The sequence below is a fragment of the Schistocerca gregaria genome, chromosome 8 (genome assembly GCF_023897955.1).
Source record: "Schistocerca gregaria isolate iqSchGreg1 chromosome 8, iqSchGreg1.2, whole genome shotgun sequence".
Lineage (NCBI taxonomy): Eukaryota > Metazoa > Arthropoda > Insecta > Orthoptera > Acrididae > Schistocerca > Schistocerca gregaria.
Window position 1 is genome coordinate 16769122 of NC_064927.1, and position 13740 is coordinate 16782861.

At 48.0% G+C, this 13740-nt stretch overlaps 5 non-coding genes across 5 annotated transcripts; all 5 read right to left on the reverse strand.

Annotated features, from left to right (window-relative positions):
* Positions 1-6773: 6773 nt before the first annotated feature.
* On the reverse strand, positions 6774-6846 carry Trnak-cuu (transfer RNA lysine (anticodon CUU)). Its single transcript has one exon. It is a non-coding gene; the product is annotated as a tRNA-Lys (tRNA).
* A 1435-nt stretch (positions 6847-8281) lies between these two features.
* Trnak-cuu (transfer RNA lysine (anticodon CUU)) lies at positions 8282-8354 on the reverse strand. The gene has a single exon. It is a non-coding gene; the product is annotated as a tRNA-Lys (tRNA).
* Positions 8355-9784: 1430 nt separating this feature from the next.
* Trnak-cuu (transfer RNA lysine (anticodon CUU)) lies at positions 9785-9857 on the reverse strand. The gene has a single exon. It is a non-coding gene; the product is annotated as a tRNA-Lys (tRNA).
* Positions 9858-11292: 1435 nt separating this feature from the next.
* Positions 11293-11365, reverse strand: Trnak-cuu (transfer RNA lysine (anticodon CUU)). The gene has a single exon. It is a non-coding gene; the product is annotated as a tRNA-Lys (tRNA).
* Positions 11366-12801: 1436 nt separating this feature from the next.
* On the reverse strand, positions 12802-12873 carry Trnak-cuu (transfer RNA lysine (anticodon CUU)). The gene has a single exon. It is a non-coding gene; the product is annotated as a tRNA-Lys (tRNA).
* Positions 12874-13740: the final 867 nt, after the last annotated feature.

Here is a 13740-nt window from a genome sequence, read left to right on the forward strand (position 1 = left end):
ACTGGGGCGTATCGCTTCCAGACGGGCGTGCCGCGGCACTCCTCACAGGGGAAGTGATGTGTCTCTTACAACCTCTCCTTCCCAAGTGGCTCTTTCCGCCTTCCCGTGGTGCCAGACGTTAAGCTCGGCATTTTGCCTTGCGACAAAAGGGAGAGCTGCGACCCAACCCGATGCGAAAGCGAAGGGTGCGTGGCACAGGGGGAGCTGTGTCAAGGGACGAACATCTGTCCCTTCCTGTTCGCAGGGCCCAGACCAACAGGAGCTCTGCATGCCGGCGACTTCGTTTGTCGGCGTGGGATCGCGGCGCGAGTCGGCAAGGGTGCCTCGCCGCGCCCCTGGGTAACCGGGGCGTGTTCTGCCAAACCCAGGAGGTGGTGACATCGCCTGGGCCAGGTTAACTGGGTCCAGACCGCCGAACGTCTGGGGGACCGGCCCGCCACCTGAGTAGGAGTGGGTCCTTGGCCGTAAGGTGGAAACTCGGGCTAGTAGGCGGCGAAGGGCGAGAGGTGCATCCGCCTCTCCGGAGTGCGGGGTGCAGTTGCCGAGGAGCGTCGCGTGAAATCGCCGATGACGGAGCCATCGATGGGGACCAGTGCGCTGGCGACGGCGCGCTGAACCCGGCAGCTCGGGAGTGCCCTTGACCTTGGGGCGAGGTCGGTGGGCGAGCTGCAAGAAGTCCCCCCCCATGCCAGAGGAGCCGGTCCGGGGCAAGAGACGGGCTCCCATCTTTCTTTTATCACTCGTATAATCATGGCGACAACCGATACGAGTGACTCGAGTGCGCCTCAACGGGCTTCTTTTGCGCCGCCTGATCCCTCTCCTCAGGATGAGTCGGGACAGGCCGAAAATGAAACTGTGACGCAGAGATTAGCACGAATCACGTTGCTCATGGAGCAAAACATTAAAAAGGGGAAGATAAGTCAAGCAGGACTCTCAACAATTAAAAATGAACTGGCTGCATGGGCCATTGCCCACGCAAAGTTGGAAGGAAGGGTGGAAGAATTAGAGAAGGAAAACAATCGATTGAGGAAACAACCAGTTAAAACCTGGGCTGCCGTGGCAGCGCAAGCTCCCACGAAGCCCAAAACGACTAGAGATACCATAGATAAAGTGACTAAGAGGCCAGATACGGCAGTTTTCTTGAGGACCCTGCCGGGCCAAGACATAAGTGTCAAAAGAATCCAGGAGCTATTCACGACTACTGTGGACCCTGTAAAAGAGAAAATAAAGATCAAAAGAATCAAACCCAGCAAGAATTCAGTAATAGTGGAAGTCGCATCCGAAGAGGATAAAGAAAAAATATTGAACAACCACAAATTAAATTCAGTAATTAAGTGTGAGCCTCCAAGGAAAAGGAACCCTCTCGTGATTCTGTACGACGTTCCAACTGTAATGACCAATGAAGAGTTATGCGACACAATCAGGAAACAAAACTTTGAGCATCTGAGTGAAGAAGAGTTCAAAGACTGCTTTAAACTCAGATTCAAGACAGGTCCACGGGGTCGAGATGTGGTACATCACGTCGCTGAGGTTACAGCGTGGATGTGGAAAAGCATTACGACAATGGGCAAAATATATGTTGGCTTCCATGCCATCAACACTAGGGACTATGTCGTGGTACCTCGTTGCCACAACTGTGGCGACTTGGACCACATTCTCAGGCTGTGCACCAGGGAGTCGGCCTGCACAAAATGTGGAGAGAACGGTCACAACCGTAAAGACTGCAAGGCAGCAGCAATCTGCATACCATGCAGGAACCGAGGCAAGAAATCATGCGGAGCCACAGGTCGAAACTGCCCAACATACAGGATGCTTGAACAAAGACTGATTTCCAGGATTGATTATGGGTGAGCCCGGCATACTGAACAGGATGCCGAAACATAAGTCCCCGAGCAAAAGGAGGAGGGATGCTATGAGGGCTAACAAGTTTAAGTTGTTCTTAAGGTCGCTTACGAGCACCAAGAAAACTGAAAATAGAGCCACACAGACTGAGATCTATATGATAAATATGGCAATACAGACAGATCCCCCCATAGCTGCAGCTCCCTCCTCCGAAAGCCGGGGAGCAGAGCCGACAGAACACCAGAAACGGCAAGGGCATCCTGTGGCTGTGGCAGTTTCCAGAAAGGAGCAGAAAAAGGTCATTCAACCGATACAGGAAAACTTGATAACCAGTAGCTCTAGTACAAGTTCTCCCACACAGGGTACTCCAGTAGTTAGACTACCACCTGTGGACCCTGTAAGAGTGTACCCCAACTTGGAGTACACCATGCAACTAGCAAGACTTGAGCAGCCGGCTACCCTGACCACTGCCCTGAGACATGTGGTTCGTGTAGGACACGAAGAGGGACGAAAGATAACCTTCTCGGTGATGGAGGCTGTGGACAGAATTCAACTAAAATCAGTGAATCTCCCCACTGACTTTGGAGCCCTGCGAGACTTGTTAAGAAAGGTGTTTGAAAGAAGGGGCGAGAAATTCGACCTAAATGACATCTACGAACAGGCAGTTTTGGCGAACGGACGAATTGCGTTCGACTGGACTAAGACCTGGCCACATGACCGAGTACACACCTACTTTCCATAATGACCAAAATAAACATAGGACAACTAAACACTCATAATAGTCGACTTGTGATGCAGGAACTCCGAAGGGAGGTGGAGGAGAGGAGATTGGATGTGCTCTGTCTGCAGGAGCCGTACTCCCAAGCTGGGAAAGTCGCATTTGCTGCCGCCACATGGCAAGTAATAAGCAGAGGAGAAGACCCAAGGGCGGCAATTATAATTACAAACAAACTCGTGAGAGTAACCACACTCTCTCAGTTTACAACTCCCCATTGCAACGTCGTGGAGCTCCAATCTCCAGCAGGAATCATCACCATCATTAATATGTATTTCCAGTATGGAGATGACATTGAAATACACCTAGACCACCTGATGAGGGTGACCACGGCGTTGCGGGGAAGGAAAATTGTAATAACAGCTGATATTAATGCCAAGTCCCCCCTATGGTTCAGTGGCACAAGAGACGCAAATGGAGAAAAGGTGGAAGAATACATTATGGCGTCGCAACTCGTGGTGGCCAACAGGCCTGGTAATCCTCCTACCTACACGGCAGGAGGAGGGCAGGGTACAAATATTGATGTCACTCTCGTGACACCAAATGTAACAAACATCATTCAAAATTGGAAAGTAGTAGGAAACGCCACCACTAGCGACCATAACTTAATAACTTTCACAGTAGGGGAGAGAGAGTGCCGCTGGGCCATGGGATGGGAAATACAATTTAACTACAGGAAAGCTGACTGGGAACGCCTGGCGAGGGAGTGCGACATTCCTCCATTACCGGAAGATGACATACAACAAGACATAAACGTAGACAACAGAGCAGATGAACTAGTAACTGCAGTAACCAGGGCGGTGAGGGCTGCTGTACCGATCAGGAGGAAGGCCATGGCGGCTTCTCCGTCACCGTGGTCGCCTGAACTGGAAGATCTACGCCAATCTGTCAGGAGGCTAAGGAGGCACTACCAGCGCAGTGTCGTCTGGCAGGAGAGACAAAGGTGGCAATTGCAGTACAGGGAGGCAAAACAGAGGTTCCAGAGTGAACTACGTGAAGTCAGAAGGCGAAGCTGGGAACACTATGTGCTCAGCCAGCTAGCTCTGGATCCATGGGGACTCCCCTATAAATTAGTCAGGGAGAAAATCCGCTCTCCTATGGAGCTATCTACAGTCAGGCACGGGGACAGGATGACGGAGTCCTGGCAGGAGACTGCTGGGGTCCTCCTCCGGTCCCTGCTGCCTGATGACAATGCGGATGGGGAGACAGAGGGACAACGGCAATTGCGAGAACAAGACCGTGAAATATATAATAATGACACGGCGGTCTACCCCTTCTCAGAAGAGGAGGTGGCGACCCACATAAAGCAACTTAAAAGAGGCAAAGCTCCTGGGCCAGACGGCATTGTGGCGGAGGTGGTGCAATTCCTGACACCCCAGCTGGTTGCCCCGCTTACCCACCTCTATAATGAGTGCCTGAGGCAACAACAGTTCCCAAGAAGGTGGAAAACTGGGAACGTCGTCATCATTAAGAAGGGACCGGACAAGGATCCTGCAGAAGTAAAGTCGTACAGGCCGATCTGCCTGTTAGATTTGTTTGGAAAAATCTTGGAAAAACTGCTGGCTGACAGACTGGCAGCACATAGAGTATTGTGCGGGATGAGCAGTAGGCAATTCGGTTTCAGGCCGGGGCGGTCGGCATCTGATGCAATCGCCCTGGCGGCCGAGGTCTGTGGCTCAACCCCGCACAAATACGTGGTGGGCATCATGGTGGACATCAGTGGCGCCTTCGACAACCTGTGGTGGCCCTCGCTCTTCTCCTGCTTGCGGGAGAAGGAGTGTCCAGGGCCGCTATATGGCTGCCTGAGGAGCTACTGTGAGGATCGGGAGGTCTGGCTATCATCCCCTAGCGAAAGGGTAGGGAAAGCTGTCACGAAAGGATGTCCCCAAGGATCGGTCCTAGGGCCGCTCTTTTGGGACATCCACATGGAGCCATTACTAGACAGCCTGCAACGAAGTGAGGATGTGCTAGAGGTGATAGCCTACGCTGATGACCTCCTCCTGATGGTCGGTGGCCGTAGCCGAGAGGACATAGAACCTAAAATAGAGAGAGCGTTAGACAGACTACTACAGTGGTGCCACACCACGAAAATGACCATATCACCAAGCAAATCGACATACTTACTACTTAAAGGACAACTAATCAGGAACCCTACGGTCAGAATTGACGGCACACCGGTACTGCGAAGACGAGACACACGTTACCTAGGAGTCATCATTGATGAGAAATGGAACTTCGGAAAACACATTGAAACTGTAACCCAAAAAGCTCTGCAAATATTAAACAACCTCATTTCCATAGGACATAAAAGATTTCACCTACCTCCACATCTCATTAAACTCTATCACAATAGCATCCTAACTTCAGTAGTGGGTTACGGCTCCGGGGTCTGGGCGCACAGACTCACGAGGGTTGTGCCCGCCATGGCAGTGAGAAGGGTTCAGAGAAGCATGGTTCTAAGATCTGTGGGCGCTTATAGAACATCTCCAGGAGGGGCCCTATTAGTCATAATGGGGCTCTGCCCACTTGACATCAAGATTAGGGAGCAAGCAGCCTGGTATTGGGCAAAAAAAGGGAACCAGGGGAAAATAGAAGAAATCATGGGTGTGAGGGTAGAGGACAAAAGGGGGATTAGAAGAAGGGGGGAAGAACTTTGGCAGGGGTCCTGGGAGACAGAAGAAACCGGTCGCAGAACCTTTCAGTTCTTGCCGAACGTGAGGGAGCGCTTAGAAATGAAGTACTTTCAGCCAACACGGGGACTGATCCATTTTCTCACTGGTCATGGACCCTACCCGACATACTTATGTCGGTTTGGGAAGAGGGCTACGCCAGCGTGTGACTGTGGCGCGCCGGAAGGCACTCCGGATCATGTGATTTACGAGTGCCCTCTCTTCAATGATGTAGCGACTACACTTCGAGACGGACTACCGAACCATGACACGTATCAACTTCTCAGACGTGAAGACACTTTTCAGATGATTAATACTCTGGCCAACGAGGTATCACGGAAAGTGTTAAATGAATATCTGAGGGAGATTAACTAAGAATTTGAAAATGAACACCGATATTGTCTAGATCCCTTTTCCCATACCGCCAGCGCGCGGACTGGCCGACTTCACATCACAGTTGGGATCCGCCGCGCGCAGGATTAGGGGGAGGAGGGGTTAATCTCACCGACTTAGAGATGCACCAGATTTGACTTAGGATAAGTTAGCTCCGTAGGACTTAGAATAGGATATTATGTTAGGTTATGGAACTGCAGCGAGTTAACATCTTGGCCAGCCCAGTGCCGGGGGCAAGCTCTTTGGGGTTAGCCCGAAGAGCAAGGCTTGCAAAGTAGGTTTATATATTCTACTGGCACATATGTGACGCTGCAGGTGTAGAAATTAGAAATTAGTGATAGTAATAGTTTCTTAAGTAGTAGGGATATATAGTATAATGCCCATTGTTGTAGTAACCTGTAGCACATCATATTTTGTAGCATGCTGCATGAAACAATAATAAATGTATTAATATTACGACCCACTAATGCTATTAAGGAAGTGGGTTAATATTGTATAATTATTATTATTAATGATGAATAAAGGTTTTTTTTTTTAAAAAAAAAAAAAAATGCTTTATCTGCGCCATTCGCCTTAATCACATCTGAGAGTAATTCTTAATAAAAGGCATGTCGCTAATTGTTCGTCACCACAGATACTGTTTGCTATACGGCCACGAATCGCAACTGATTTCCAAAATTCGACTTCTTCCTTTGAGGATAGAACTCACGACTATTGGTTTACTAGTCCAGTGCTCTACCACTGAGCTAAAGAGGCGCGGCCTAGCGGTACTTTTGCGTACTTCGTCCTTACGGTCGTCTGGATCATCAGACTTCAGCTGACAACACTTCATATTACCGACTAATATTTGCAGCTATGGCGACCCATTACTGCTTGGCTACACATCTGACACGTAACCGATGTCCTCTCCAAACAACAACACTTGCATTTCAGAACATGTCTTTCACACATGTCTACAAAATCACCTTCACCTTCAAATACAGTTTCCTTGCGACTGACAGAGACGTAGGCAAAGTTTAAAGTTGCTATTTCCATTACATCACGTTAGTCAGAAAAACGGTAATTTACATCTGCAGCGGAACAAAATTCCTTTTCGCCCAGCGTGGGGCTCGAACCCACGACCCTGAAATTAAGAGTCTCATGCTCCACCGACTGAGCTAGCCGGGCTGCTTCGGTGAATACTTGCCGGGCAGCACGTCACACAGTACTCGTTTGGGTTGGGTGGTCCCATACAGAATCTCTCCATGCTGCCTAATGTTTTTCTAACGTCACACTCGTCACGTACTTCACTTTTATTTCATAATCATTTTTGAGAGGTAAGGAATTGCATGACATCCTGCAGAGCTAGTGGCCGCAAAATTAACACTCATACTTGATGTGACTCACAAGGCGAACGAGTTACTTTCCGACGTTGTTTTAGATGTGCAAGTGCCAGTGGAAACTCGCGGTGACGTCACTCTGCCGACCATTTTGCTAGTTAACACCGGTCTTGTAGTGTGTGTATATCAAGCTCAAGAGCATCTCCAAGCAGAAAATGGTCAACAGCAACATTCAGACGGTTTCGTACTGCTCAAATGCTATATTAAAACGGTATGTTTCTTTTTCAGAACTGATAAAACACGAGCGTGACAGCATTCGATCCTGTAATCTTCAGATCCGAAGTCCGACGCCTTACCCATTAGGCCACACAGTCACTGACGACCAAGTGCAACTTGTATATGACTCATCTCGAAACGCTCACACCCCTGATAATTTGTGTTTTCGTTCTACACAGCCGCTGCCCTTGCTCTTTCCCACCCATTCGTTACATTCAACCTCTTACGTGACCGACCAAATATAGACTGGGAAACAAGACCACACACTTTGTGCATACGGAATCGAAGGCAGGGCGTGCCTCGCCGCATTTGCCACGATGGCCATTTGCTACTTCTGCAGAAGCGGCGGCGGCGACGACGACGACGACGACGACCGCGAGAGGCTCTGACATATATGAGAAATACATCTATAAAATGTAATTCAGACTGCCTCGTCCCACCTTATGCTGAACCGCTTTGGCAAATGCTTTATCTGCGCCATTCGCCTTAATCACATCTGAGAGTAATTCTTAATAAAAGGCATGTCGCTAATTGTTCGTCACCACAGATACTGTTTGCTATACGGCCACGACGCGCAACTGATTTCCAAAATTCGACTTCTTCCTTTGAGGATAGAACTCACGACTCTTGGTTTACTAGTCCAGTGCTCTACCACTGAGCTAAAGAGGCGCGGCCTAGCGGTACTTTTGCGTACTTCGTCCTTACGGTCGTCTGGATCATCAGACTTCAGCTGACAACACTTCATATTACCGACTAATATTTGCAGCTATCACGACCCATTACTGGTTGGCTACACATCTGACACGTAACCGATGTCCTCTCCAAACAACAACACTTGCATTTCAGAACATGTCTTTCACACATGTCTACAAAATCACCTTCACCTTCAAATACAGTTTCCTTGCGACTGACAGGGACGTAGGCAAAGTTTAAAGTTGCTATTTCCATTACATCACGTTAGTCAGAAAAACGGTAATTTACATCTGCAGCGGAACAAAATTCCTTTTCGCCCAGCGTGGGGCTCGAACCCACGACCCTGAGATTAAGAGTCTCATGCTCTACCGACTGAGCTAGCCGGGCTGCTTCAGTGAATACTTGCCGGGCAGCACGTCACACAGTACTCGTTTGGGTTGGGTGGTCCCATACAGAATCTCTCCATGCTGCCTAATGTTTTCCTAACGTCACACTCGTCACGTACTTCACTTTTATTTCATAATCATTTTTGAGAGGTAAGGAATTGCATGACATCCTGCAGAGCTAGTGGCGTCAAAATTAACACTCATACTTGATGTGACTCAAAAGGCGAACGAGTTACTTTCCGACGTTGTTTTAGATGTGCAAGTGCCAGTGGAAACTCGCGGTGACGTCACTCTGCCGACCATTTCGCTAGTTAACACCGGTCGTGTAGTGTGTGTTTCAAGCTCAAGAGCATCTCCAAGCAAAAAATGGTCAACAGCAACATTCAGACGGTTTCGTACTGCTCAAATGCTACATTAAAACGGTATGTTTCTTTTTCAGAACTGATAAAACACGAGCGTGACAGCATTCGAACCTGTAATCTTCTGATCCGAAGTCCGACGCCTTATCCATTAGGCCACACAGTCACTGACGACCAAATGCAACTTGTATATGACTCATCTCGAAACGCTCACACCCCTGATAATTTGTGTTTTCGTTCTACACAGCCGCTGCACTTGCTCTTTCCCACCCATTCGTTACATTCAACCTCTTACGTGGCCGAACAAATATAGACTGGGAAACAAGAACACACACTTTGTGCATACGGAATCGAAGGCAGGGCGTGCCTCGCCGCATTTGCCACGATGGCCATTTGCTACTTCTGCAGAAGCGGCGGCGGCGACGACGACGACGACGACCGCGAGAGGCTTTGACATAAGTGAGAAATACATCTATAAAATGTAATTCAGACTGCCTCGTCCCACCTTATGCTGAACCGCTTTGGCAAAGGCTTTATCTGCGCCATTTGCCTTAATCACATCTGAGAGTAATTCTTAATAAAAGGCATGTCGCTAATTGTTCGTCATCACAGATACTGTTTGCTATACGGCCACGACACGCAACTGATTTCCAAAATTCGACTTCTTCCTTTGAGGATGGGACTCACGACCCTTGGTTTACTAGTCCAGTGCTCTACCACTGAGCTAAAGAGGCGCGGCCTAGCGGTACTTTTGCGTACTTCGTCCTTACGGTCGTCTGGATCATCAGACTTCAGCTGACAACACTTCATATTACCGACTAATGTTTGCAGCTATGGCGACCCATTACTGCTTGGCTACACTTCTGACACGTAACCGATGTCCTCTCCAAACAACAACACTTGCATTTCAGAACATGTCTTTCACACATGTCTACTAAATCGCCTTCACCTTCAAATACAGTTTCCTTGCGACTGACAGAGACGTAGGCAAAGTTTAAAGTTGCTATTTCCATTACATCACGTTAATCAGAAAAACGGTAATTTACATCTGCAGCGGAACAAAATTCCGTTTCGCCCAGCGTGGGGCTCGAACCCACGACCCTGAAATTAAGAGTCTCATGCTCAACCGACTGAGCTAGTCGGGCTGCTTCAGTGAATAATTGCCGGGCAGCACGTCACACAGTACTCGTTTGGGTTGGGTGGTCCCATACAGAATCTCTCCATGCTGCCTAATGTTTTCCTAACGTCACACTCGTCACGTACTTCACTTTTATTTCATAATCATTTCTGAGAGGTAAGGAATAGCATGACAACCTGCAGAGCTAGTGGCGTCAAAATTAACACTCATACTTGATGTGACTCAAAAGGCGAACGAGTTACTTTCCGACGTTGTTTTAGATGTGCAAGTGCCAGTGGAAACTGGCGGTGACGGCACTCTGCCGACCATTTCGCTAGTTAACACCGGTCTTGTAGTGTGTGTATATCAAGCTCAAGAGCATCTCCAAGCAAAAAATGGTCAACAGCAACATTCAGACGGTTTCGTACTGCTCAAATGCTACATTAAAACGGTATGTTTCTTTTTCAGAACTGATAAAACACGAGCGTGACAGCATTCGAACCTGTAATCTTCAGATCCGAAACCCGACGCCTTATCCATTACGCCACACAGTCACTGACGACCAAATGCAACTTGTATATGACTCATCTAGAAACGCTCACACCCCTGATAATTTGTGTTTTCTTTCTACACAGCCGCTGCCCTTGCTCTTTCCCACCCATTCGTTACATTCAACCTCTTACGTGACCGAACAAATATAGACTGGGAAACAAGACCACACACTTTGTGCATACAGAATCGAAGGCAGGGCGTGCCTCGCCGCATTTGCCACGATGGCCATTTGCTACTTCTGCAGAAGCGGCGGCGGCGACGACGACGACGACGACGACCGCGAGAGGCTCTGACGTATGTGAGAAATACATCTATAAAATGTAATTCAGACTGCCTCGTCCCAACTTATGCTGAACCGCTTTGGCAAAGGCTTTATCTGCGCCATTCGCCTTAATCACATCTGAGAGTAATTCTTAATAAAAGGCATGTCGCTAATTGTTCGTCACCACAGATACTGTTTGCTATACGGCCACGACGCGCAACTGATTTCCAAAATTCGACTTCTTCCTTTGAGGATAGAACTCACGACTCTTGGTTTACTAGTCCAGTGCTCTACCACTGAGCTAAAGAGGCGCGGCCTAGCGGTACTTTAACGTACTTCGTCCTTACGGTCGTCTGGATCATCAGACTTCAGCTGACAACACTTCATATTACCGACTAATATTTGCAGCTATGGCGACCCATTACTGCTTGGCTACACATCTGACACGTAACCGATGTCCTCTCCAAACAACAACACTTGCATTTCAGAACATGTCTTTCACACATGTCTACAAAATCACCTTCACCTTCAAATACAGTTTCCTTGCGACTGACAGGGACGTAGGCAAAGTTTAAAGTTGCTTTTTCCATTACATCACGTTAGTCAGAAAAACGGTAATTTACATCTGCAGCGGAACAAAATTCCTTTTCGCCCAGCGTGGGGCTCGAACCCACGACCCTGAGATTAAGAGTCTCATGCTCTACCGACTGAGCTAGCCGGGCTGCTTCGGTGAATACTTGCCGGGCAGCACGTCACACAGTACTCGTTTGGGTTGGGTGGTCCCATACAGAATCTCTCCATGCTGCCTAATGTTTTCCTAACGTCACACTCGTCACGTACTTCACTTTTATTTCATAATCATTTTTGAGAGGTAAGGAATTGCATGACATCCTGCAGAGCTAGTGGCGTCAAAATTAACACTCATACTTGATGTGACTCAAAAGGCGAACGAGTTACTTTCCGACGTTGTTTTAGATGTGCAAGTGCCAGTGGAAACTCGCGGTGACGTCACTCTGCCGACCATTTCGCTAGTTAACACCGGTCTTGTAGTGTGTGTTTCAAGCTCAAGAGCATCTCCAAGCAAAAAATGGTCAACAGCAACATTCAGACGGTTTCGTACTGCTCAAATGCTACATTAAAACGGTATGTTTCTTTTTCAGAACTGATAAAACACGAGCGTGACAGCATTCGAACCTGTAATCTTCTGATCCGAAGTCCGACGCCTTATCCATTAGGCCACACAGTCACTGACGACCAAATGCAACTTGTATATGACTCATCTCGAAACGCTCACACCCCTGATAATTTGTGTTTTCGTTCTACACAGCCGCTGCACTTGCTCTTTCCCACCCATTCGTTACATTCAACCTCTTACGTGGCCGAACAAATATAGACTGGGAAACAAGAACACACACTTTGTGCATACGGAATCGAAGGCAGGGCGTGCCTCGCCGCATTTGCCACGATGGCCATTTGCTACTTCTGCAGAAGCGGCGGCGTCGACTACGACGACGACGACGACGACCGCGAGAGGCTCTGACATATGTGAGAAATACATCTATAAAATGTAATTCAGACTGCCTCGTCCCAACTTATGCTGAACCGCTTTGGCAAAGGCTTTATCTGCGCCATTCGCCTTAATCACATCTGAGAGTAATTCTTAATAAAAGGCATGTCGCTAATTGTTCGTCACCACAGATACTGTTTGCTATACGGCCACGACACGCAACTGAATCCCAAAATTCGACTTCTTCCTTTGAGGATGGGACTCACGACCCTTGGTTTACTAGTCCAGTGCTCTACCACTGAGCTAAAGAGGCGCGGCCTAGCGGTACTATTGCGTACTTCGTCCTTACGGTCGTCTGGATCATCAGACTTCAGCTGACAACACTTCATATTACCGACTAATGTTTGCAGCTATGGCGACCCATTACTGCTTGGCTACACTTCTGACACGTAACCGATGTCCTCTCCAAACAACAACACTTGCATTTCAGAACATGTCTTTCACACATGTCTACTAAATCGCCTTCACCTTCAAATACAGTTTCCTTGCGACTGACAGAGACGTAGGCAAAGTTTAAAGTTGCTATTTCCATTACATCACGTTAATCAGAAAAACGGTAATTTACATATGCAGCGGAACAAAATTCCGTTCCGCCCAGCGTGGGCTCGAACCCACGACCCTGAGATTAAGAGTCTCATGCTCTACCGACTGAGCTAGTCGGGCTGCTTCGGTGAATACTTGCCGGGCAGCACGTCATACAGTACTCGTTTGGGTTGGGTGGTCCCATACAGAATCTCTCCATGCTGCCTAATGTTTTCCTAACGTCACACTCGTCACGTACTTCACTTTTATTTCATAATCATTTCTGAGAGGTAAGGAATTGCATGACAACCTGCAGAGCTAGTGGCGTCAAAATTAACACTCATACTTGATGTGACTCAAAAGGCGAACGAGTTACTTTCCGACGTTGTTTTAGATGTGCAAGTGCCAGTGGAAACTCGCGGTGACGGCACTCTGCCGACCATTTCGCTAGTTAACACCGGTCTTGTAGTGTGTGTTTCAAGCTCAAGAGCATCTCCAAGCAGAAAATGGTCAACAGCAACATTCAGACGGTTTCGTACTGCTCAAATGCTACATTAAAACGGTATGTTTCTTTTTCAGAACTGATAAAACACGAGCGTGACAGCATTCGAACCTGTAATCTTCAGATCCGAAGTCCGACGCCTTATCCATTTTTTTTTCTTTCTTTTTTTTTATTTTTTTTTTCGTGGGTGAGCTCCACCTACTCTTCAGCGCGGTCAAAACGGTAGAGCTCGTCCGGGATTTGAACCCGGGACCTACTGCACCCAAAGCAGGAATCATACCCCCTTTTTTTGTTTTGGGCCTCCCATCACCCCTTTTAAGCCCATCCTTGCGCTCTCCATAGTTCGCCTTCATCGGCGTCGGCTTCTCACGCCATGTACATAACCATAAACTGATGAGACAAGGGTAATCCCTTTATCGTGGAGAAACTAATGTACCCCTTCTTTGGGCTTATTGATAATGTGAAAAAAGAATGAAGTCTTCAGTAGGTAGAAACAGAAGTTATGT